This window comes from Pinus tabuliformis, chromosome Q (genome assembly GCF_031772625.1).
Source record: "Pinus tabuliformis cultivar Carrire ecotype Pingquan chromosome Q, CPIR1, whole genome shotgun sequence".
Classification (NCBI taxonomy): domain Eukaryota; kingdom Viridiplantae; phylum Streptophyta; class Pinopsida; order Pinales; family Pinaceae; genus Pinus; species Pinus tabuliformis.
This window is the reverse complement of record NC_142296.1, coordinates 559,990,500-559,993,420: the sequence shown is the minus strand read 5'-3', so window position 1 is coordinate 559,993,420 and position 2,921 is coordinate 559,990,500.

The window sequence follows — 2,921 nt, the reverse complement described above, 5'->3', positions numbered from 1 at the left end:
AAACATCTCTGAATTATTTGGGTCATATAGTAGGGGGTGGTGAATTAAAGATAGATCCTTCTTAGGTGGTAGTCATTGTAAACTGGCCTAAATCCAAATCTGCTACAGAAGTTAGAAGCTTCTTAGGAGCAGCACAATATTGGAGGAAGTTCATTTCTAACTTTTCCTTAATTGCAACTCCCTTACATGTTTTAACAGGATTGAACAAGGTGTTTCAGTGGGGAGGCAAACAGCAGAAAGCCTTCGACACATTGAAAGAAAAGATTAGTACAACACCTGTACTAGCATTGCCTGATTTTTAAAGACCATTTGAGATCCAAACAGAGGCCAGTGACTATGCCATGGGAGCAGTGTTGACACAGCATGGTAAACCCATATGTTATCATTCTGAGACTTTTAATCCTACAGTAGTTAACTATCCTACATATGATAAAGAATTATATGCATTAGTTCAGAGCGTGAAAAAGTGGAAACATTACTTAATGGGCAAAGAGATAGTAATGCATACTGATCATTAACCACTTCAATATCTACACTCCCAAACTAAGTTGCAGCAATCAAGGCACTATAGATGGATGGGTTTTCTACAACAATTTCATTTAGTCATCAGATATAAAAAGGGCATACACAATAAAGTTGCAGACATGTTATCTAGACCTATTATAAATGCATCTACTATACTTAAGCATAATTCTGTGCTACATGAAAGCTACATTGAACAATATGCTCAAGATATAGACTTTAAAGATGTATATGCAACTTTAAGTCAAGGCAAACGAGTAGAAGAATTGGATTATCATATAAAGGACCGACTCTTATATCGTTATGGGAAGTTATGCATTCCACAAACTGAGAGAGTAAAGATAATTAGAGAAGCACACACTTCTCTGATATCAGGTCACTTTAGGGTAAGTAAAATAGTTGCACAACTGCAAAGATTCTGTTATTGGCCAAAAATGAATGAGACAGTTTCTAGATATGTAAGAGGGTGCACTATGTGTGCTAAAAGCAAGCCCAACAATAGAAAACTAGGCTTGTACACTCCATTACCAGTTCCTTCGCACTCTTGGGAAAGTGTTTCCATGGATTTTGTTGGACTGCCTAAATCTAGGAAAGGTCATGATTATCTATATGTTGTTGTGGATAGGTTCAGCAAAATGTGTATTTTGATACCTTGTAATAAACAGATTACAACTGAACAAATTGCAAAACTATTTTTTTGAACATGTATGGGTTCATTTTGGATTACCCACTTCCATTGTATCTAATCAAGACACCCGATTTGTGGGAAAGTTTTGGTCAAGTCTGTGGGAATTGATGGACGCCAAACTGAAGAAAAGCACAACTTTTCATCCACAAATTAATGGCCAGACAAAAGTAGTCAACAAGACAGTGATCCAGTTGCTCAAAGGATATTGCAACAAACATCTTAAGCTTTGGGATGAACATTTATGTTAGGTGCATCATGCTTACAACAGAGCAAAACATTCTTCTACACAGAGATCTCCTTTTGAGACCTGTTTTGGTTTCACACCAAGGTCTCCTTTGGATTTTGTTTTTGGTAAAGATACCACAGTTGATGGACACAGTGATGTGGATAGGGCAACTAGGTTCATTGAACAGATCCAAGAGATCCACCAGGCAGTACAGGAACAGCTGGAAAAGAGCCAAACCAAATACAAGGCAAGGCATGACAAGCATAAGATGGAGCATGGTTTCCAAGTTGGTGACCAAGTTTGGTTGTATATCAGCGATGACAAGATGCAAGGTGAAGGTAAAAAGCTAAAGCCTATCCGGTATGGACCCTTCAAGATACTTGAGAAGATTGGTGAGAATGTTTTTCGCCTTGATTTACCAGCGTACATGCACATCTACTCAGTCGTAAATGCAGATTGCTTGAGATTGTTTGAAAACTCTCTAATTGAGGATCCCGAAGAGCAGAGTCAATTGCCTTCTATTGATGACCTGCTACCTGAATATCTTAATGAATTGCAGGAAGACACAGTTTTGGACAGGAAGGTGAGGACGACGTGCAAAGGAGATGTTGAGTACCTCAGAGTAGGGCTCAAGGGTTCAAAGCCGAGCAGTGCAAAGTAGATAGAGATTGGACAAGTGAGACAATTGTACCCTCACTTATTCGATGCTTGAAAACCAACTTTTGGTGGTCCAAAAGCTTTTTCAGTGGGAAGGCCGTGATCCGAATTGGATTCATGAAGATGATCAAAGTGCCATGACTGTATTAAAACAGGAGAGAGTTCGAATTTATGAATACAGAGTGATCAGGAAGACCTCTGGACAGTGGCAGATTGCAGCCAACAAGGAATAACGAGGACCTCGGTCAAAGCGCGTTGACCGAGGCCCATGGAGTTCGCGCAGAAGGCAAAACTGGCACTTGGGAAGCTTGGATCGGGAAACGGAGGCCATTTCTGATGCGCGATCGCTGGGCAAAACCCCTTGAGAAGGAAAGGCCCCAAGCGCTCGGTCACATGGCAAGCCGGGAAACCATGGGGAAAACGCTAAGGTGAAAGGCGGGTCCCACACTCCAAAACCGGCGGTATATGGGGGCACCCTTGGGCGGTAAGCGGATTTGGCTAAAACCGAGCGATTCCATTCGTCACACGACGCGTGTCCGGCGGATGAGAGAGAAAACCGCCGCTCATCGCACGCTAACGATCGAGCAAGTCAATCGCACGAAATGAGTGGACATCGTAGGATCTGGGGGCTCCAGATTTGACGGCGAAGATTGCGCCCAATGGAGGAACCCGATTTGACAGGGGAATTAAGCCGTGATATAAATAAGTTTGAAGTCCGATTTGACCGCTGAGTTGGCGAATGAGTCATTCCACAGTGTAACTGAATTATTGAACCATCGAGAAAGAGCTGGCGCAGTTCGTAAGAGGACAAGTGGCCACTTCCCTGTG